Here is a 24,022-nt window from a genome sequence, read left to right as displayed (position 1 = left end):
TGTGTCACACGGTGTGTTTTAATTCTAAGGAACGCAACATAACATTTTATACTGCAGTTTCATGGTTCTCCTTCTTCGAAGTAATATAGCTAACATTTAGGAGCCTTGTTTCACTAAGGAATACGGACTCCACAGTTCACTAAGGCCTAACCATCGCAGTGTGGATTTGGGTTACCTGCCAGCCGAACCCGGTGGTTATAAGGTGAGAACTCTTTCATCCTAATGGTGGTTCGTTGCTGGGTAATTTTGATAAGCCAGTGAATTACAAAGGGTGTGCTTCGTGGTGCCAAATTCCTGAAAACATATCCAGAGGTGGTAATTAGAAGGAGAGCAAGCCAGAAAGGCCATTAGGCCTTTGCAAATAATTATCAGCTCTCCTTTGGAATCCATTCCTATCTGGGCACTGCCTCTCCTTGTGTTTTGAAGAGTAGTTACTAGGCTGGACCGGTTGCTAGGCGAGCTTAGACCTAATTGCAGTCTTCTCTTAACTCCCTGTTACAAGGACTGTTAATTTTAGTTCCTAGAGATTTTGCTCCTTTAGAAGCATAACAGTCTACCGTGGTCCACAGGGCTGTGTGAGAAGACAGCCCCTAGAAACAGCCTAGAAGATGATCCTCAGGTTTCCCAGCAACCTCCAGCTGCATCTTGCCAAGCACTATGACATCCTGAAAGCTGGTTTCTCAATTGTTTGCCACCCTGGAGCATAAGCATGATGTTAGCTGCGAACACGGAAGCGGGTACAGTGATGGTGTGATCGTTGTTGGTTTTCAGACTCAGTAACACACTCAGGACTAAATTAGTTGAAAATTAGTGTGAGAATCATTGCTTACTAAAACTATCGTGCCAGAACTCACTGATGTCTCTCAAAATGCAAGCTCAGCACTGGAAACAGCACGACTGAAATTAATAAACACAATATAAGTAGTCTTGAAATATAAGTCTTTAAAAGGCTTATATTATGTTTGCTTGTCCCATTCTCTGTGGTCAAATAAATACTACTGCCATTTACTATCTACTAATTTCCAATGGTAACGTTCACGGGAAGATTCATCGTCTCAACAGATACTAATATCATTAAGATGTTCCTGAAATTATCTTTGAGATGTCTGTCTGAGACAGGTAAAAGTACAGAGGAAATCAGGCTGCATACAGCTTCATGGAAAGACAATTTAAATTAGCAGTCAAGACATTTGGAGGTTTTTGTTGTTGTCATTGTTTTGACATTTGGAGTGTTAACCCTGGACCATTAGCACACCATTGCCTGGTTTTCATACTAGGAATGCCAGGTCAGCCTCCCCCCAACCCCCGCCCAGAGTCATTTTATATGTCTCACTAAATTACAGAAAACCATGAATAAAAAAGATAGAATATGATTTCATAAAAATATGATCCCAATCATATACAAAGAGGCATCAACATGGGCCTCTGCTCCTTTGTCAGCATGGATTTAGACTCACCATCTCCTTCTCTCGGTCTGTGTGTGAAAGTAACCTTTTTGAACCCTAAAAACTGTGGTTTTAGCATCACAGAACAAAAATAGTTCCCTACCTATTCTACCCATCTTAATCTGACTTTTAAAATATCTGCCCTTGTAAGATCTGTCACTGAATAACCTCGGAGTCACCTTTTTGATCTTCCCGGGTCCTGTACTAATCCGTTAAATAAGATTTTGACTTATAGTCATTTTTAATAAAAGGTCATGTTGCTTTGTAGGATGTGGCCAGCTGAATCAAGTCACGTGGCACAGTACAGAGACACTAGTCTCACTTTGAAAAGCACACTTGTACCCTGGAAACTCGGCAGCTTTCTACAAAGTCAGACAAAATGCAGAAGAGCTGACAGGTTGCTATGAAAACGATGTCTTTACATTCCCTTCTTGCCAAGCCCTAGCTGTGTGATGTAGGGAAGAGAGGTTAATGCCATGCCTCTCCACAGTCCTAAGAATGACACTGTACATCTCTAAAATGAGTACAGTTCTCTTGCTATGAATTTTTCTATATTAGAAAACCAGGAAACCAGGTCTACAGAGAGCTTTCTGAACCTTCTATTTGAGTGCTTGTATCTAGTATTTTCTTGGAGACCTTTATTACTCATTTTCCACGTCATTTTAATACAAATGTCCCAACGTCAGCCGATATTAAATATACTAAAGCAAAGAATTCGTTCATTCTCTTTGCTATGTCCTGCCCATGAGTGGGCAAACCACCTCTCTCTCGAATTTCAAAGGATGCTCTGGGAGAATGTCGGTGTGCTGAACAGAGACTGTTGCTGGGGCTATCATTTGTAATTCACCAAAGAAAATCTCAATAGAAAAATAATCACTCATCTGCCGAGGACAGGATAAACACAGTCCTGACCTGGATACCGGTGTTTGTTCACAAGTAAATAGGTCATCTTGACTTCTAGCCTCCTGGGACACAGTCATCTGTACTTTACAGAGCCACTGGGCAGACGCTGCTACACTGGCATCCTGTGGCCATTCTCAGAGTATCTCAGCCTCAGTCTAATATTTTCAGTAGTTGCTCTAGTGAGCTCAGTAGTTGGCACAGTTCCTTTTCATAGCTTTGGCACTAGAAGATTATAACCACGTTTCCAACGGCTTGTCTTATTCATTCATTTAGCAGATGTTAAGCCAGCTTCAAATACTGTAGTATATATTATCTCAAAAGTCTTTGATAGTTGTCCTGGATACTCAGGCTGATGGACAAACCTGAATTATTCTAAAGCCATGTCACCCGGGGCCCCAGTGACTGTCCAGGCAGTGAGTGCCATCTTCCAGGCATCCCATTTTACCATCATGTAATTGTCACCAATGCTATCAGGACACCTTGATAAAGCCAACATCATATTTTAAAATGATCTGCTATTATTATAAAAACTATTATCACCTCATAGCAGATCAGCTTGCTCGGGGGGACGGCCATCTTCAAAAGGAGCAGTACCTTCAGTTCATTGTTACACAAGCTTTCCCTGTAAACTGAAAGAAAATGTGATTTTACTCGCTTTCAATTAAAATGATTTAGTACAGGGTTGGGCTGGCCCAGTCAGTAAAGCACTTGCCACGCAAGAAGTGGGAAGACCTCAGTCTCATCCCCAGGACCCATGTAAAAAACGGGGTGTGGTGGTATATGTTTATAATCCCAGAGCTGAGGGGGGTAGAGACAAGAACATGCCTGGGGCTCACTGGCCAGACTAAACAAATTGTTGAGAATCAGGATCAGTGAGAAACCTTGCCTCAAAAACCAAAATAGAGAGCAATTGAGGAAGACAATGGATTTGGACTTTTGGCCTCCACAGATATCCATGTGTGTGTGCTTCAATGCACACACACACACACACACACACAGAGGAAAATACACACATACATGCACACAAACACAAACATATATGCACCTCCACACAGACACACATATACACACAGGCATACATGCACGTTCACACAGGCATATACAAAGAGACACAGACAGACACACACACATAGACATAGATACACACACACACACACACACATGCACCAAGTCACACACAGATACACATAGACACACAGTCACAGGCACACAGACATACAGACACACATACATACATATAGATACTTACTACACCATATGCCAAATCTATTAAGCTACCCTGAGTTCCCTTTATAACCTGAGAAGCTGGATTATAAAGTTCCTGAGGAATACTTATTTGTTCCTCATTATCCTTGGAACATTTTTACTAGTACTGTGGCGCCCTAATAAATTCTACTGACTAGGCATAATGCAATGCCCCATTTTGCATCTCGCACTCCAGCTGTGTCATCAAACATTGCTTTCGTTTAAAAAAAAATAGCCAATTCACAACAGAAGAATATTTTATTTAGCTTGTTCCTAAAAAGAACAAGCTTTAGGGAGAGAGGGAGGTTAGCATAAGAGAGAAAGAAAGAGCAGGTGTACCTGAAAATCATTTAAACTTGATTCTCCACCAGAGAACTATATTACTTCAGTCTCCTAAGACATGTTTTCAAAAAGCCTGGAGTTTGCTCTTTTATATCCTGCTTTTATGTGTGCTTACAAAATCATCTCTAAGTAAGGAATATACTTTCTTTCAGGAAAACATCTCTTTTAAGACAGCATACTGAAGAAGGGAATTATTAACTAATTCTGTCATTTGAACAGATTGACAGCGTGGCATGAGATGTTCGTTTTGTGTGGTAGGCAAACCATTTGGTTTCCTTGGCAAGGATAAGCACACCCTCAATTTACTTAAATGCCCCCACTACCCTTTCTAGATTTCCTTTATACATTTTCAGGAAGTAGTGACTAGAGACAGAGAACAGCACAGCGGAAAGAGATGTTTTCCTGTTCGTAGGGTTTTTTTCTGAATTTTTTTTAACCAGTCAGCTTAATCTTCCATTACCATAAAATTATGACGAATAATAAAACCAGTCCTCATACTTCCTTACTCTGCAGAAATAAGAGCAGTCACATGTGGTGCTATATAAGTCACTAATAATAAGATTCTTAAGCTCTGATTTTAACCTAAACATATGCATTAAAATGCTAAAAAAAATAGTACTACCATCTTAATCCTAGACATATATGACCAAGGAATAAATACATTTTAAGGAATTTTATCTACAGTGTTGATGTTAGATGTTAGAGTTTAGTGGGTAGCTCAGGAGGGGCTCTCAGTTCTGTGGCTGAAACCAAGAATTAGATAGAGACATGCAAATAGAAGTGGAAGCAGGAGTGTACTATTACATAAAGGTACACTTGTAAGACAGAAGACTGGCTCAAGCAGAGTTTGATCAGTTCAGTGGCTAGAGAGAGGGTTCAGTGGACGAGAGTGCTCAGTGCTCTTCCCAAGGACCCAAGTTCTGTTCCCAACACCCACATCAGTTGCTCACAACTGCCTATGACTCAAGCTCCAGGGGATTCATTCCTTCTTCTGGCCTCTGAGGGTGCCTGCTTATTCATTCTGCTCCTCCTCCTCTTCCTCCTCCTCCTCCTCCTTCTCCTCCCTCCCCTCATCCTCCTTCTAATTTTAGAGTCAAGGATATGAGAATGGGGTTGTAGAAAAGCCCCCCACAGCCAAGGAAAGCTGCTGAGGCCAGTCATGTGCCAGGATATCCCTGCATGGTGGCCAAGAGAGGGCATTGTGTGAAGCTGTACAGATGAATCCTGGATTACGTTAGAAAACCCAAAATGTTGGAGAACCCAAAGTCATGAGAGACCCGCTGAGAAAAGCTGTGGACTCACATGAAACCAACCTAAGAGAAACAAGTGTGATGTGGCCAGGAAGGGTTGGAGACCTGAAGAGCGTTTTGACATCAGACATGGAGATGCAGAATTTAGAGCTTGCCCTCCTCAGCAGGACTTCTGAACTCTGTCTAATGTTTGGCTATGAGACTCTGAATCTGTTCCCATCATGTGCCAGATGAAGTATCTCTGGTCTCTTTGATGATGATGAACACTCTGCAGGCAAGACAAACTGTAGGCCAAAGGTTTTGTGGCTGGTTTGGTATCCCAATCCCTCCACTTGAGGTTTCCCCTGGTTACAGAAGATAGCAAGTTTGGAGTTACAGTTAAAAGGTTGTCATCAGCCAGGCAGTGATGATGCATGCCTTTAATCCCAGCACTTGGGAGGCAGAAGCAGGTGGATTTCTGAGTTCTAGGCCAGCCAGCCATGTCTACAGAGTGAGTTCCAGGACAGCCAGGGCTATATACAGAGAAACCCTGTCTCGAGAGGAAAAAAAAAAGGTTGTCATCAGTCTCAGAAGAAACTTTGAATGTTGGACATTTAAATACTATTGAGGCTGTGATAGATTAAAGGAACTATTGGAAGTGGACTAAATGCAGTTTTGCATTATAATTTGGCCTATTGGAACCAGGGAATGGAATGCAATGGTTTGAATAAGAATGGCCTCCATAAATGCATCTATCTGAATGTTTAGTCACCACAGAGCTCTGTTTAAGAAGGATTAGGAAGAATTTATGCCACTGCTTGTGGGCTTTGAGGTTTCAAAACCAAAGCCAAGATCAATCTCTAGCCTCTCCTTCTCTCTCTCTCTCTCTCTCTCTCTCTCTCTCTCTCTCTCTCTCTCTCTCTCTCTCTCTCTCTCTCTTTGTGAATCAGGATATAATTCTTGGCTACTTCTCCAGCAACATACCTGCCTGCTACCATGTTCCTCCTCATTATGAAAATGGACTAAGCTTCTGAAACGGTAAATAAGCCCCCAATTAAATGCTTTCTTTAAGAAAAGAAAATGTCTTGGTCATGGTATCCCTTCATGGTACTAGACAAGCCTTAAAATCAAAAAGTTGAAATTGAGCAAGTAGTTTTTTTTTCAATATGCCCCACCAAATACACCATATTAAACATGATTAATCTCAAGTGTTGTGTATGTGCATATGTTTGAGTATTTTTTGATAAAACATGAAGATTAAATGTTCTAAAAGAAGTAATGGATATGGAAAACATTTCCTATAGGCAAGCAAAATGGTCCTCTTAATTGATACACTTAAAGACATCATAGGAAGAATAAATAGCAAAAAATTAAAGTTATTATCTTCTCTCCATTATACTAAACAATCATTTCACTGACTCTATACACAACACAGAAGACACTTGATCATGATTATTCTCACAGTGGGCTGGTGACTGTAAAGGCAATTGAACTCATTTCTTTTTTTTTTCCTTTCTTTTAATTAGATGTTTTCTTTATTTACATTTCAAATGATATCTCCTCTCCGGGTTACCCCTCCAAAAAAAATATCGAAATCAAAAACAAAAAACAAACCCTGTTTCCTCCCTCCCCCTGCTCACCAACCCACCCTCTCTTCATGGTCCTGGCATTCCTCTACACTGGGGTATAAACCTTTACAGGATCAAGGGCCTCTCTTCCCACTGGTGGGATTTCTTTCCATATTCAGTCATCAAACTCAGACACTATTGTGGATATCAGCAAGTGCTGGTTGACAGGAGCCTAATATAGCTGTCTCCTGAGAGGCTCTGACAGTGTCTGACTAATACAGAAGTAGAGACTCACAACCATCCATTGGACTGAGCATAGGGTCCCCAATGAAGGAGCTAGAGAAAGGACCCAAGGAGCTAAATTCATTTCTTGAGAATTAGCACATTGCTTTTTCTAGGTTTCCATCTATTAGCCTCAGTAAATGAAACTGGGAAACAATTAGAAATTTGATCACAATAATTACTATAATTGTACGACACCTCCATTTTCTTCCCCATGCCCGCTTGCACAAATTACATGATTCATCTCAATTTAACAAAATCAGAAATGTTTGTGTGTGTGTGCTGCTTGCAATGTATGGGGCTAGTCACTGAGAACAATGCAAAGATAAAGGGGTGTCATACATCTTTATCCCAAGGACCAAGATCATCATCTGAGGCCCAGGAAGAGAGAAAATTAAGCAGAACAACAACAAAAATGCATTGAGGGTTCTTTGTACAAACTCCTGTCCTTTGGATGCACAGTATAGCAGATCCTAGCACTCACGAAGATAGACCCAGTACTCAGCAGTGGATAATGGAAGAGCAATTTCTGAGAAGGTGGAACAGATAATCTCAGCCAATGACAAAAGTGCCAGCAAAAGCAGAGATGCAAAAAACCAACTTGGACCCAGCCTGTAGTCCCAAACCAACAGGAATAGAAAAGCTGACAATTGTATGCAAAATACTAGGGACCCACGTCAGCTAAGAAAACCATTATAAGAAATTCTATTCAAGAACAGGGGACATAGACCACTGGGAAAGTGCTTGCCATGCAAGCATGACTATCTGAGTTAGAGCCCCAGAACTCATGAAAAAAAGAAGCCGAGCATAGTGGTATAAGCATTTAATCACAGCACCAGGAAGATCCTTAGAGCTCTCTGGCTACTCACTCTTCCAAACCCAAGAGCGCTAGGCCAGTGAGAGGCCCTATCTCAAAAACAGGTACGTGCCAACTAAAGAAAATATCTGATGCCAACCTCTGGTTACTGTGTACATGTATGTAGATGGCCACACACAAACAGACCCATGCACATTTATACAAAACAAAACATTCAGTTATGCTCAGAGAAAAGATGTTAATTAAACAGCCTGGATTGATGACTTAGAGTTTAAAAGTTCCTTCAACTCATAAGAAACAGAACTAGGACAATAGTCTCCACCCAAACCCCATTATTGACATTCCAACTTAGCATGGGAGGACTACAAAGGCTCCTCGAAGGGCCCATCCTATTTAACTCTGATGAGGTTTACAAAGAGGCCTCTCCCTCCTACTCAGAAGCTGGTTCTTTCACAGGGCTACCCCTCTTAGTGACTAACAAAGTTCCTCAGAAGTCCAATCCTCCTTAGTCCCCCATGAGGACTCCTAGGAGGTATATCCCTCCTAACAAGAGCAAAATTCAGTATACAGATTTACATCTTAGGTATGTCTGAAGGACTCATCCATTTTGGTGTCTGGACACATAGCAGTCATTCCCAACCTCTACAGGCTCAGTAGGAAGCATTGGGCCCTGGGATATTTTTAGGGGGTACCTCTCCTACAGCCTCCTGTGGCTGGGTGGATTGGGAGTAAGGCTGAGTCCTGTGGGAGAGGAGCGTAATCTCGCTGGGGCCTCCAGAATATGAAATGTTCACATGAAAAAGATACATGACTGATTAAGTCAATGGAAAGAACACAAACCCTCTTGGCTAGTAACCAACAGCAGTTCATGCTTTAGAGTACAGTTGTTTACTTTGGTTGGTTGGTTGGTTGGTTGGTTGGTTGGTTGGTTGGTTAGTTGGTTGGTTGGTGGGTTGGTTTTTTTGAGACAGGGTTTCTCTGTGTAGCCCTGGCTGGCCTGGAACTCACTCTGTAGACCAGGCTGGCCTTGAACTCAGAAATCTGCCTGCCTCTGCCTCCCAAGTGCTGGGATTAAAGGTATGTGCCACCACCACCCAGCTGTTTGTTTCTTTTTAAAGGCTAAAAAACTACAATTACTTCGATGTTATTTTAGGGTCAGAATAACTTTGCAACATCTGTTATTGGCAAAACATAGTAATCAGACTCAACATGATAATTTTGATTACTACTTTTTAGGTTTTTTTATTTTTTTATTTTTTTAGCTTGTCTTTAGTTTGGATAAACACTAGCTATTTTGGTTAAAACACCTGGATCAGGGTCAAGGTCATAGAAATCCCAAATGTGTTGCCACAGGACATGTGGCTATTGGGGACAGAGGACCAGGAAGTATCTAAGCAGACACACAGTGGAGTCTGGCAAGCTAGTATCAGCTCAGACACTTCGATGGAACCTTCTCCAAGAAATATGTCACTGAATAGTCTTCCTCTTGCTCTTTGAAAGACATTGTTGGGCCCCTGCATCAATGTAGTCCCCGCTTACAGATGTAATCAACTGCAGATCGATAGTATCTGAAAAACATAATTGTATCAATATTGTGAATGCACATTAGGTCATCATTGCCTAAAAAGATAACATTGCTATTTATACAGCATTCATACTACATTATGCCATAAATAATAAACATATATTTTAAATGATATAGGGATCTACATGAGTTTATATGTAAATAGATGCTACATAATATTAAAAACTCTTATATCCACTGACTTGAAGGGGGTTTCTGGCATTGCTACTCTTTATGGGATACTGTGGGATGCATAATCACATTCAAAGCCTCTTGCTAACTTAGGACTTAGGGAATGTCTCTCTGTCATGGAACGAGCAGTGGAAGATGGTACCTCCATCTCATAATGTATGGAAGACTAGAAATTCAGCTTTGGTGGGACATTGCCCTCAATTAATCCTATATCTCTAATCATAAACAAATGAGAAGTTTTCATTTATTTTTGAGTAACAGCAGTTAATGAGCATGGCTGGCCTAGGTGCACCCATATGCTGCTCTCAAACTTCCCTTCTTTGGCGTATCAGCACCAAAGCAACCTTTTGTCCTTATTGCGATAGTGGTTGTGGTTGTTGTTGTTGCTGTTGTTGTTGCTGCTGCTCTCTGGTTTCTTTTTGTTTTGTTTTGTTTTGCTAAATTAGGATGTAAAGTGAATAAATAAAAAATTAAATTTTAAAAAGTCACTATCAACAAAGATCTCTTTTAAGTAAATATATATGTATATATTTATATACTTTGTATATATTTATACATATATATACATATACATATATACACATATATACATATATATACACACACATATATGTGTGTATATATGTATATGTATATATATATATTGCCTATCACATGCTTTGTAGAATTCTCTAATATTTGAGCATTGTTAAATATCATAATGAAAAGACTGAGCATTCTTTGAATTACTTCCAAAGCTGAAACATTGTCATTTCCCATGGAGCCATATGCCATGTGTCACCCAAGAGTTCCCAAGAATTAAGGACTGATGAGCTCACTGGGACAAATATTTCCAAAATGGAAGAAATAATTAGCAATCAGATGGTGCTGTCTTTTTATTTTCTTAGTGGTAAAATATAAACACCATTTATCATTAAACCATTTTGGTTGTAAATTTCTATGACATTAAGGATACTCACACCCCTGTGTAGCTGATGGGTACCATCTTGATGCAGCAAATTAGTCTCCAAACTTATACTTCTCAGGCTAAGGCTACATGTGTGTATTTCCTGAGTTAATGCCACATTTTGTACTTTCTCAGGTAAATCTGCATATGTATATTCCTCCTACAGCTAACTATATATTTGTGCACTTTCTGTGGATTTTTTTCTTTTACATAATCTGTAAGTTGTAAAAGTGCTACAGGCAAAAATAAATTGAGACTCTCTCTCAAGTTTCAGTTTGTGTTCAATGTACAAATTTATTAATTCTTAATTCTTAAATATATTTCCCTTGATTATAACATAATGCATAATATTACATACTATATACATACATGTACACACACACAACACACACACAATACATACACACACATATATATGTATATATACACAAATATATATATATATATATTTACTTTGCATGAATTTCAGCTCCCATTGCTATGTATTACTATTCTAGAATAATCTAAATGTGCACCAAAACACATGTCCAGGTAGCACACCTGCATGTTGTGAAGTATTTAGACAGAGGTGAGATTTATTATTTATAAATAAAATAGTCACTTTGTCATCAAAACCATAGGCCTTACTTCCTGCCTACCACAGCCAGTACAGTTTGAAGACATGCCCTAACTTGAACCAATGAAGTGAAAAGAAAAGCTGTTTCTAGAAGCTGCAATGAGAAATTCTGCAAATCAAGAAAGCCACATGTATTCAGGGGACATGTAATGATTAAAAGTAATATCCCAAGTTAAAATGACCAGGGCATATACTTAATAAAGAAAAGAAAAAAAAAACTTCGAGAGGAATAAATTGTAAAATAATCAATGTGAAAATCTGTATTCTGTGCAAGTTTTCATGTAGACTAGTGTTGGTAATGAAGGCACATAGCAAATGTAGATGTATCAGTTCCCATTAACCTGCTTAGTAAGCCACAAAAAGGACCCAACGGACAAGTGCTACATATGTTTTCTCTTAAAGTGACTTATGTTTAAAAATTAAGCTTAATGAAGACATAAAAGAAGCTCATTTCGGGAACAATTTTATATTTATATCATTTATATTCCATTGTACGTAGAAACGGCAAGAGACAAAACCTTTAAGCTAAAACTTATCCTGACTGCAAAAAGTTCAGGGACAAAGATGGGGCAGAGACTGAAAGAGTGCCTTATCAATGGCTGGCCCAACTTGACACCTGTCTCATAGGCAAAAACCAATCCCTGACACTGTTAATGATACTCTGTTATGCTTACAGACAGGAGCCTAAGCATAACTTTCCTCTGAGAGGCTCCATCCTGCAGCTGATCAAAACAGATGCAGAGATTCAGAGCTAAACATTAAATAGAGCTCAGGGACTGTTGTGAATGAGTTGGGAAAAGGATTGAGAAACCAGAAGAGGAAAGGAACTCTACAAAGAAACCCAACAGAGTTAATTAACTTGTGCCCTTTGGGGCTCCCAGAGACTGAACCACCAACCAAAAAGTATGTATAGATTGGACCTAGGCATGCTCCCACCCCTGCACATACATAGCAGAAGTACAGCTTGGTTTTCATGTGTGTCTCCCAACAATAGCAAGGGGGCTGTCCCAGATTCTGTTGCCCACCTGTGAATCCTGTTCCCCTAACTGGGCTGCCTTGTCTGGCCTCAGTGGTAGAGAATGTACCTACTCCTACAGGGACTTGATACGCCAGGGTAATTTGGTACCCAGGGAGCCCTTCCCCTTCTCAGAGGAGAGAGGGAGTAGAGATGGAGGGAAAGGCTATGTGTGTATGTGTTGGGGTGCAGACTGGGAAGGTAGCAAGACTGCAGTTGGGATGTAAAGTGAGGAAATAATTAATTAATTAATTTAAAAGGAAATAAGAGAAAGACAGATAGACAGACAGACAGGCAGGCAGACTGCCTCTGAATTCCACAAATTGAACTGCTCCAAATTCAACTGCTCTGCTGCTCTGCTCTGAACTGGACTGAGCACACCTGAACTGAATTCAATTGACTCTCTCCCTCACTGCTCTTTAGGGTAGCTTCTCCTGTTTGTTCTCATGAGAGGTGGGCATATCCTATCCCTGACTCATTCCGTCAAATCTTTCTCTGATTCACCACTTTGTCTGCCCCTCATTCGATGTCATTGGGATGAAAGGTGTGTGCTAAAGGGGCATCAGTATTCCTGCCAGAGGAATTAAAGGTATATGTTGCAGCTGGATCTTATCTTTGGATGTGATCCCTTGTCATGGCAGCCATGTTGCTGGATTAAAATTTCTCTACCATGAAGAAAGGTTTTTACATATTCCTTATATGTTTACTCAAGAGAACTGAGAGGAAGCGTAAAAATGCCCAGTATAGAGTGAATCTCTCAAAAATGTTAGCTGCCATTTATATTACTACTACGACTATTGTCCACAGACCTTCCTTCTAGAGCAACCAAGCTCACTTCTCATCAGCTGGTCTCTGGTTTTAATACCTACATCTATAGACAAGTCCTCAAACGTGACACTGTGGAGGAAAAGTGGAGCCAAGAAACTTTAGATTAGCAAAAGAACTGTAGAACTATAACATAATTAATAGATGTTTAAGAAAATAACTTGGGATCTAGGGATGTAGCTCAGTTGATAGAGTGCTAGCCTGGCTCAAATGAAGTCTTCCAAGTCCTAGAATACTAGCAAACCAAAGAAGGAGTTCAAGCCCGTAAATCAAACACTTAAGAGGTAGAGGCAAGAGGGTTACTTGACACCCTGTCTCACAATGAACAAACAAAATTGCTCAGCACTTCAGAGCAGTAGTTTTAAGTGAAGTGCAAGATGTAAAGAGATTTGACCATGTTTTCCCATTGCCTCTCTTTCAACCCACGTATTAAACCAAGGACCCTGCACTGCATTTACACACCCATATCTACTCCATATCCAATCCCTGACAGCCTTAGCCTTCTCTGACCTCCCACATCAATGCCTTTTATTACTTTGCACACATTCCTTTTTATTTCAGGTTTATCTAATTACTCTTCATCCTTTCTTATGAAATCATGTGATAGTGGAAAGAATAGCCTCTTCTCAAAGGCATTCACCTAGAGGCACACCCTGATTCACATCGTCATTGTCCAGGGTGCTGACGTCAACCATTTAGAAAAGGGGGCATCAGCCAGGGCTCTCCTTTTTCTCTTTTAATTGCTAAACATTTCAGGGAAGAAAACACCACTTGCAGGCCTAGATAATTTTTTTTAAAAATCTACTTTAATAAGGGCTCTAAAATGCTTCAACCTCCCTTATAGCCCACTTACTCAAAGTAGGGGAGGAAGATGGTTAACAAGATAAGGGGGGCTTGGACCTGTTTAGAAGTCATCCCTTGGGGAGATTCCAATCTTTGTTATCAGCAGTCAAGTCCAATAGCAAAACACCAAACATATGAATCAGCAGCCATGGCTCAATCCAGAACAATCCAGAAGAAACCACAAAGCTCTAACAATCATCCCAAGTCCATGGAAGCAGCAAGAAGCTGCAAGGACATCACTAGAAGTTTTTTGCTGAATTTTTCTCTATGAAGTCGTGACAAGTAAAGATAAGCCAAGAAAGCAAGGTGAACCAGTGCAAGAGCATTGTAAAGGGAAGACAGACAAGCATCAGTGAGGCTCAACAAAGATTAGCAAAAAGTAGTAAGGTGAACCAGTACAAAAGCGTCATCCACCATCTGTTGAGTTATATGTATACCCTTTCCAAACATCACATGTTCTCTCAAGCATATCATCACATGCCCTTTCATCAGACATCTTCCACAAAAACACCATGTGTCTGTTCTCAGCAAAATATCCTCTCACATCTCTGCTTCAGAAAAAAAGAATTCTCATAAAACAGCTTCCAGAAATATACCACATGACACATCTGAGTCTCCAAAGAAACCAGAAATTTCTACTTCAACAAGCCTCTTCCTATAATCTGTTTCTTTTTAACTTCCACTTCCCCCTTGTATCTCTTGGTAGACTATGCTTCTCTAGTATTCTTAGTACAGAATACTAAGAGTCTTCTTATACTTACACTTTACTTATACATAGAACAATTAGAGTTTTATTAAAGGATTATATTTTTAATTTCTCCAACAATGCAGTCCTTGGCATTACTATGATCTTGGATATATTAATTTTATTTCTGCTTTATAATCCTTTAGTTACTTTATTGCTAATGTTCCCTCAGCTTTGACTACTGGGAACTCTTTCACATTAACCCTTGTACCCTTTAGACATATTTACATGTTTTAAGCACTTACTTATGTTCTGGTATTATGAGATGCTCCAAAAAAACATGCTTGTGTTCTGTCTACCTCAGCCATGGAATAGTCTTCCCCAAATTCTAACTTCCTTTATTGTATAAGAAAATTGGAAGCTAAGATGTGGGATCTTGCATGTACGTTGCTACAGGTGAGTCATTGTTTAAGCCTGTCTCAGAATACAGTGCCTAGAAGTGTATATGTGCATCCAAGTTGGTGCATGGATGCATGTGTGTACTTATTTCCAGACTGTTTCTACATAACTATTCATTTACTAACTGTGATCTCTTCAAAGAATATACATGGATCTCTCTAAGTCTACTCTAGTTCTCTATCTCTAACTTCTTTCTCTAGCAGTTAAAATGTCCTTGCCATCATCTATGTTTACTAATTTATTCAATCCCTGCATGAAAATGAACATTTATACACCCTAGCCTAGACTTCTGAGAAAAATCAACCTATACACTTTTCTATGTCTTTAGCCATGTAGTATCCAGTCAAAGAATTCCTTTCCAAAGTCACTTAAGTTGGTTTCTTTCTGTTTATTTAATGAGACTATGCAAGTAATTTATAGTGAAATTAGGTCCATTTGTCACAGTCTGACCTCTCCCTTGTCTTTCCTATGCACATACATCTTAGCTTTATCTTGCATTCTTTTTCCAATTAGTGAAATTCATATTTTGTCTTGGACAGGTTTGTTAGCTTTAACAAATATACAGAGTCACATATCAACCAGCTAGACCTATCACCCTCTCCACATTTTTCAGTGACATATTACTCTAGCAAGTGGTATGGTAAGCCTTGGAAACCAAATATCTATATTTCTGACTATGGTGTTCCTAACACAGTGTTTTCAGAAATGCAATTAGGCAATAAGTAATCTTGTCAAACTGCCAGATACTAAGAAAAGAAATGTCAGTTTATGATAATACATGAAACAATAGCTTGTTCCATTTTCTTTCTAAGTCTCCATTGGTTGTTTAGATGCATACCTGTCTATTCTAAGAAAGAGAAAAGGCATCCCCTGATCTAATGTGTGTAGCTGCTCCATAAGGCTTGTTTTTAGATATAAACCATAGCACTGCATAATCACCAAAATTCCGCTTCATGTAAACTATAATATCTACAAATTCCACTGTCTCAGTAAATGAGTAAACTACTAATATTTATTAATGTTAGTGTAGGCCATGCTTACAGCTGCGTAGGGTCTGGCCAGCAGACCTACACGGTCGTAGGTTGTTTTGGACTGGAGACTGGACAGGACTTGTGGAAATAAACAGCTGCCCATGTGTATTTAAGATTTTTGAGATACCCAAAATCACATTTTTTTCCACCTTCCTGCTACATCTCTTCTGCTTTAATAGTGTCTCCTCCAAATTACCCAATCAAGTACCAGATTTATATAGACCTTTGTGATGCTCTAGGCTGAGATACTTTAAGATCTTCAAAGTGAGCATCTTCTGGCCCTGACTTCAATGAACAGGCAATATGATTTGTTCATCCTCAGGCATGTCCATGATAGACTTTGGTTGATGGGCACTGACAGCCAATCACCAGTTGAAGGTTACCTAGATCTTTAGGTACTCTAGGGTGTTGGCAATCTACCAGGGTCCTCCGCATTTAAGAAAAAAGACACTTGTTCCCCTAGTATCCATCAACTGTCCATAGATCCACAGTTTTGGGTGGGACCTTGTGAGCCCCTCCACCATTCATGGTAGAATGTAGACTGACTTGACCTCTGCAGGTTTTATACAGACAACCACAGCTTCCATGAGTCTGTGAGTGTGACAGTCCCGTAACATTTAGAAAACAGCCTTGAACAGCTCTTTCCCCCATTTCCTAGGTCTTTGATCCTTTCTTCCCAAACTTTCTTGATATTTCCTGATCACTGGGACATTCTACAGCTGTTCCACTTAGGGCTGAGCATTCCACAATCACTTCTTTGCTCTTTGACCAGTTGTTGTGAGTCTCTGTACTAACCTCTATTTACTGAAAAAAAAGTGAAGCTTCTTAGATAAGGACCGAGAGTTTCACTAATGTGTGGATAGAAGAGTAAGGATTTATAAGGAAGTCTGATACTATTTCCATTTAGCAAGATAATAGAAATAGCTTCTCTCCCTTAGGACAAAGATCTCCTCAGATATAGGTCCTTGGCTGGGTTTATGAACACAAGTTCCCTCTTCTAGAACGAATCTTAAATCCATTCATGTAGGGGATAGTTCCTCCCCAAGACATCCATGTCACTTTTGCTCCAATGGTTGTATTTTGGTTGTTGAAGAATGTGATAAATCTAATTTAATGCCTGAGGCTCAAGAAGAAAAAATAAATAAATAAACATTACCAGTACAAGGACAGCAATAGAACATCCCAATTATCCCCAACGGCTATTGGATGCTCTTGACTTAAAACACAAACACAAATTTTCCTGAGATTCTACCCACGTGCTTGATCTGACCCTGTTTTCCTAGGTCATAATGTGCAAACATTAGCTCTGATCTATCATCCATCCATCCATCCATCCATTCATGTCCCATGGTAGCTTCTTTTTGCCAAACACAGTTTTCATGGCACAGCAAGAATCACCCATGTTTCTGTACTTTCACACTGTTTTCCATGTTAACGTCACAGCCCATGGCACTATCTGAAACGACCTTGCTCCTGACAACTTACCACTGATTTCCAACATTCTCTTTCACTCCAGTGAAAACTTCTCAGGGGAAGCATGCCTCTAGGTTACGGTGGTGACACCCACACAGGACTTGGCACTTGACAAGTTTCAGGAATACTTTATTGAATAGGTGATTCGGATGAGATGGGAAAAAATGTACCCATATGAATATGGGCTGCTATTTCTAATCCTATGAGCAGAATTCTAATTAATAGATCCTAGAAAATGTGTGTTGTACATGTTGATCATAAGTGGTGAGCACCTCCAACCCAAGATTTGTTGGGAAATAGTAAATTAATCCATATACCAATTAAATGTTAGAACAGTCAAGAAGAACTTAAAGAATGCTAGCACAGACATGTAGTAATATCTTGATATGTATATTGCCTTTGAGTACACTTTACCTCCTTTGAACCATAGTTACATTATTCCTCCTAGTTTCTATAGCTATCCTAGTAAGAAGCCATAGAATTATACACCACTGACGTAGTTCATAAACAGCATAGCAGGGTTGAGATCCAATTTACTCTTTTGTATAAAAAATGTTTTGAATATAAAACATTGTTCTCACTAGCATGGAAACTTCCTTTAGAAAATGTTTATGTAAAGGGCTGGCAAAATAGCTTAATGGGTAAATAGACTTGCCACCAAGCCTGACACCTAGCTTCCAGTTCAATATTCACAGCCCAAATTGTGGGAGGAGAAAAATAACTCCAATAAATTGTCCTCTGACCTCCACATACACATCATGGTAAGTGTAAAGTAACAGAAAGGCAGAACACAGACGTAGACACACACACAGACACACACATACACACAAAATAAATGATTTAAACAAATACTATAAATTCCATTAGAGGTCAACAGACTTATTTTATAAAGTTGGTATTTTGTCAATGTTAGTTTCAAGATACATATATATATATATAACTATATATATGAATATATGTAAAGATGATGTCTGTAGTAATAGACATAGTATGTCATATAATATATATATATATATATATATATATATATATATATATATATATAGTAAACTTTTATTACATGGTGACCATTGGTGCTGGCACTAGGAGTAAATAGAACAGTGGACATATCACATAGTAATGTGTATTTATAATACACAGGGTTTGGGGCAAATGGTACCACACCTATTTCTTTGATGTATATCCTAACACTGACCACTATTCAGTCAGGAGTGAATAGCATGGTAAGTGTGGTATCTGAGTACTATGAGAATATAGAAAAGGCTACCATGAGCCATGCTAGGCAGATGACAACTGAGGCAGAAACTCACTGTTGTAGTTGGGAATGTGGGCAGGGTAGATAAGGATTCACAAGTTGATCATACTTAATGAGAAATTGAAGGGTGGGTGGGAGAACTCTATCTCTATCAATGAGAGAGAAGATACTGGATCCAAGCACCCCGAATACATTAGTATGTATATCATTTGAGTTCAACTGCTCAGATTTACAGAACACTATTTTATGTGCAAATACTTACCTCCAAGTCATTCTCTGAGAATTGCTAAGGAGTATGTTTGCATATCTCGAATCCTTGATCACTAATGAATACAGTGCTCATTTGCTAAATGAAATCCTAACTTCATTAGCCTTGACACCCTTACTATAGTTTGCCAAGCATTGAATTTTATAAGAAAAGGGGGCTTTGCAGCTTGTCACAATAGGTAACTTAATCATGCAGGAAATAAAAACACATCATCCATAAGAGAAAAACATGGCTCATATCAAACTTTGCTGACAGAATATGTCAAACCTTCCTTTAGAAGCACAGGTTATAAAAAGCATTTAGGGGCTACTCAATGCATAAAACATGCTAACAGAGCTCTGAACTAGATAACTTAAGAAACAGAAAAGATGGGAGAAACTGTTGAATTCTTGCCGAGAGTTTTAACACTAGAACTGCTGCACACACCCTGACCCTATCATTATATTAAAAGGGAGGCAATGACAATTTCTTGAAGGCTACAGGGAATAGATGAAGGAAATGGATTTGATACAGAAAAAGAACAGTGCTCAAATGGATTTGTCTTTAAAAAAAAATCTCAGTACAGCGTTCTGCTTTGGTCTCTCTCTGTTGTAAGCATGTGGAGTAACTGGAGCCCCCAAGCCCCATAAGTGGTAAGAGAAGTGGACCTGTGGGTCTTCCTTGGTAATGAGAGATAATGACATAGGAAGGCAGAGTCGAGCCATTGGGTCTCCAGCAAGATATTTTAGGTAAAAAGAGATTTTAAAGGGAAGTGAGAGCATGATTATGTAATCTAGATATATATCTCCTAAGACATTTAGAACACACTTGGTACCAGAGGTAGAAAATGCAGGCTGCTCACATTAGAAAAGTTGCTTCCATTACTTGCCTGTAGATTGCTGAAAATGAAGTACCTGGGTTGGGTCCTGGGCTCTGGTGTTTGAGTTCCGGCCAGGTCAGCATCCCCGGGCTGTAACTGGTACCAGATGGATGTGCTAGATCTTGCTGCTACAGTGGCTGGGCTACTCTCAGCAGGTGCTCTAAAGAGGCGTCATTATGGATGGACATGGTGACACTAGACTGTGGAAAAGGAGAGAGATTCTAACTATACCACAGATGAGCTATTTGTCCTGGGGTAAGCCACCTCAATTCTGATATTTGCCGAGACACCGAAATGCAAAAGCCCATCTGAAGCTACAAGTCTATTATTAAATTTTAGGCCTCAGACTGTGCCTCTTGGCTACCAATCACTAGGACAGAAGTCCTGATTAAAGCCACAGACTACAGCAGTAGGTTGCCATGTGACTTTCTGTTAAGGTCTTTTGTGTTAGTAAAGCCCCCGCCCCATATTTAGCCTGCCTTCCCATCTCACTTGCTAGTAAACCCTTCCTGCCCCATTATTCTTCTTTAACTATTCACACCCCTGTGCTCTATCCCTTTCTCTCGAATGCCCTCCCTGTGGCCCCTTAGTATTTCCCAACCTCTGTGGATATTCGAAAAGAAACATGAAGGTCTGAAGATTTAAATTTAATGTTCACAAATAAAGAAACCGGTCTGGGTTACCTCACTCAGGATGGTTGTCTCCAGATCCATCCTGTGAATGTCATAATTTTGTTCTGCTTTACAAGTTGAAAACCACACATTTGGAGCCATTATCCAGACAAGGGACTGATGGCCAGACAGGTTATAGACCCAGGGAGAGCCCACTACTACCCTATTGAATAGGTGTAATATTAAACCAATGCCTGATGACTTATCCCTCTACTAAAGATCACTATATCTCTCAACCTTCATCATAGATGCTATTTTATTGCAGAAGATGTCTTTTTTAAAACAGAAACTCACATCTGTAAAAGGTACAAATACTGAGAGACCACAGGATTCTTAGCCCCCAAATGGATCACTTATATCACACCTACTTCTCTCAACGCTCAGTAGAAGACAGAGAGGAAAAGTTGTAAGAGCCAAAGTTAGTGGGTGGCTACGAGGAAACGGTGTTTTCTTGGACATGGCAGGACTTGAATAGGAATCCATAGCTGTTGAGACAGCAGTCACAAGACCTGCAGAGGCTCAGGCCAGACCAAATGACAGCATAGAGACTGGAGGTTAACTAAGTACCACCCCTAACTAAGGAGCTGTTGACAGTGGATAGGTTCTGGAATGACAGATTTCTTTAAAGGAATACCCTTCGGTTGGTAAAGTATGTTCCATTAGAAGATCATGCATCTAAGAATTAGGGCAATATCAACTCCATTTTACATATTTAAAAAAAAAAAAACAGGAGACCAAGTTGGGTGAGGAGGTGTATTGGTGTATTAGCCAGGGTTCTCTAGGGGATCAGAATGGCAAGAACGAATATATATTATTTACAGAGAGAGAGAGAGAGAGAGAGAGAGAGAGAGAGAGAGAGAGAGAGAGAGAGAGAGAGAGAGATACACACACACAAACACATACACACACACACATATATATAATCAGTTACAATGGATTATAGGCTGGGCCTGGCTAGTCCTATCTCCTGACAGAAAGTCCAAGAGTCCAACAGTTTTTTAGTCTATCAGGTTGGATATTGCAGCTGGTCTTTAGGCTATAATGGAATTGCAAAACAGTAGGTTCTACTACCAAGGAAGGACTGTCTCAACAACAGTAAATGAACTTGCCATCACAGGTGAGGGCAAGCAAGTCCAAAGCAAATGGTTCCTTCTTCCTTGTCATTTTACATAGACTAAGATCAAAAGATGTGGCCCATTTAGGGGTGGGTCTTCTGCCTGCAAATGATCCAATCAGGAAAAATCACTCCTGAGTGTGTCCAGCTCCTTGGGTTTTAGTTAATTTTGATGTTGTCAACATGAGGATGTTGACAGCCAAGATTAGCCAATGCAAGTCTAACACTTGACAATTCCATATATAATCGTATCTATGCCATGTTTAATTTCCAAATGAAAACAATAATCAAGTCATAATTACACCTAATGCCATATAACTATCCCATACAACCAAGAACGCATTATGTTTCCACATTCTAAGTGATTTGTGCATTAAGCAAGGGGAAGGATCCAGGAGGAATGGGAACAGGGTGAATATGATCAATAGTATTATACAAAATTCTCAAAGAAGTAATAAAAGAGAAAAATAAAGCTGCAGACTAATTATTTTAGAAGACATCACATTCCCTTTTGCTATTAAATAGATCGTTGGAAAAGGGAGTTGAAGGAAGGATGAACGTACTGACTCATGATTTGATATAACAAAGCTGCCTCGTGGCAAATGATTTAATTGTCACCGGGGCTGTCTGACAGGCTGAGGAGAAGAATAATGAAAGCCCTCTGGTTCCAAAATTTCATCATCTCAAAAGATGGGATTTTTGGTGTTCAGTGAATTGAGCCCAGTTACAATTCAGCAAGGCTGCAAAGACTGGTCCATCACAGGTATCCTCTCTGCTCATATCCACTCTACACAGAGATAGACACAAATGTGGAGCCCAGAACAAACAGGAACCTTTAGTTTAGATGGTCAAGTGGGACATCTTTTGTCTGACAATTTGTCCTTCATACAGGATGACTGTTGGCTTCTGCTTCCTCTTCTCCTTCTTCTTCTTCTTCTTCTTCTTCTTCTTCTTCTTCTTCTTCTTCTTCTTCTTCTTCTTCTTCTTCTTCTTTTTCTTCTCTCTCTCTCTCTCTCTCTCTCTCTCTCTCTCTCTCTCTCTCTCTCTCTCTCATTCTTCCAATCTATTGGTTCACCTTTCTAGTTATAGCAATCTGTTTTCCATCAGTACTTTATTTCAACACATATTATTCCCATTTCTCATCATTTTCCTGCCAAGATTGTTTACTCTAAATGCTAAATGTCTAAAAATGTTTAGCCATTATCTGTGACAATAGGATAGAGTTATGGCCTTGATTTTTAGTTCAGAACTAAAGGAAGTCCCAAACACATTGAGTGCCTATCACATTAGATACCATGTGTGCTTGTGTGCCCGAGCACACACACATCTTTCTGCTTATAAGAGAAACAAGGGAAAGGAGAAAGTAATAGAAAAGTAGAAAAATCAGCTGTACTGACTGGCTTTGTGTGTCAACTTGACACAGGCTGGAGTTATCACAGAGAAGGGAGCTTCAGTTGTGGAAGTGCCTCCATGAGATCCAGCTGTGGGGCATTTTCTCAATTAGTGATCAAGGGTGAGAGGGCCCCTTGTGGGTGGTGCCATCCCTGGGCTGGTAGTCCTGGGTTCTGTAAGAGAGCAGGCTGAGCAAGCCAGGGTAAGCAAGCCAATAGGAAACATCCTTCCACGTCCTCTACATCAGCTCCTGCTTCCTGACCTGCTTGAGTTCCAGTCCTGACTTCCTTTTGTGGTGAACAGCAATGTAGAAGTATAAGCTGAATAAACCCTTTCCTCCCCAACTTGCTTCTTGGTTATAATGTTTTGTGCAGAAATAGAAACCCTGACTAAGACAACAGCCATGTGGCTTTGTTTAAGATAAGTAAATGAGATAAATATAAGGCCCAATCTGTAACATAAAGTCACTTTCTATACATCTTTGGACCAATTAATGCTTAGCTTTTTAAACTTAATGTCAAAAGCTTTGTGACCTGTCTTTAAACCGCCTTTTAATGACAATTTCTATTGATTGCATTCCTATGACCTAGTCATTCCACGTTTAAGGGTCTACATGGAGAACATAATACAATTTATGTAGAAGCCTTTACATACAAGGATGTTTATTTTAGTATTGTGTTTGTAATACAGGAAGTTAGATTGAAAAAAGTCTATCTTTCTATATGCAAAATGAAATAAAGTGACAAAATTATATTTTCAAAGAAGATAGTGGAATAAATGATATTCATGGGGTTTAAATTAGTAAATTAGGGAAAAATCATAAATAAAAAATATGCAGTGGAGGTTGGCACAGCCCAGAACTCTGGAAGTGAACGCTGGTGGATTAGTAGTTGAAGAACAAACTTGGCTATATAGTGAGCTTGAGGCCAGCCTATGCTAATGAGACTCTCTCTCAAGAAAACAGAAACAGCTGAGTCATCAGA

General features: G+C 39.6%; 1 long non-coding RNA gene across 1 annotated transcript in view; it reads right to left on the bottom strand.

Moving 5' to 3' along the window:
- Window positions 1-9,147: 9,147 nt before the first annotated feature.
- Window positions 9,148-24,022, bottom strand: part of LOC116075288 — a 20,514-nt gene continuing 5,639 nt past the window's right edge. Inside the window, exons 2-3 of the long non-coding RNA XR_004112504.1 lie at window positions 19,897-20,062; window positions 9,148-9,399 (exon numbers count right to left, since the gene is read on the bottom strand). This is a non-coding gene — a long non-coding RNA (uncharacterized LOC116075288). The remainder of the gene's footprint in view (window positions 9,400-19,896; window positions 20,063-24,022) is intronic.

The sequence above is a fragment of the Mastomys coucha genome, unplaced genomic scaffold (assembly GCF_008632895.1).
Source record: "Mastomys coucha isolate ucsf_1 unplaced genomic scaffold, UCSF_Mcou_1 pScaffold3, whole genome shotgun sequence".
Lineage (NCBI taxonomy): Eukaryota > Metazoa > Chordata > Mammalia > Rodentia > Muridae > Mastomys > Mastomys coucha.
Note: the sequence above shows the minus strand (reverse complement) of the source record. Positions and strands in the feature narration are given on the sequence as shown.